Here is a 475-nt window from a genome sequence, read left to right on the forward strand (position 1 = left end):
ATATATATATATATATATATATATATATATATATATATATGTATATATATATATATATATATAAATATATATATATATATATATATATATAAATATATATAATAGTATTATTATAATAGTATTATTATATAATATATATAATTATTACTATTGGGAATACAAATTAGTTTGGTCCATTTCCCTAAAGATAGCTTCAGCTGTTGTGAATGATTCATAGTGACAGCTGATTTTGGCGGTTTCAGAGAGGTTAAACATCTGCTAATAATATTCAGTTTATATCGCTTTGAGTTTATAAAAATCTTGATTTTTACTGTGTTTGAAATGTTAAATTTTGTTTGCTTGTTAACCAAGCAGCATTTGCGGGAGGTTTTGATTTTCTTTAATTGGAAGAAAAGTGCGGCTGAAGCCTATCGAATGCTTGTCGAAGTTTACGGTGACTGCTCCAATTGATAAATCATGTAGGAAATGGTTTCGA

Source organism: Atta cephalotes (genome assembly GCF_000143395.1).
Source record: "Atta cephalotes unplaced genomic scaffold scaffold00094, whole genome shotgun sequence".
NCBI classification, from domain to species: Eukaryota; Metazoa; Arthropoda; class Insecta; order Hymenoptera; family Formicidae; genus Atta; species Atta cephalotes.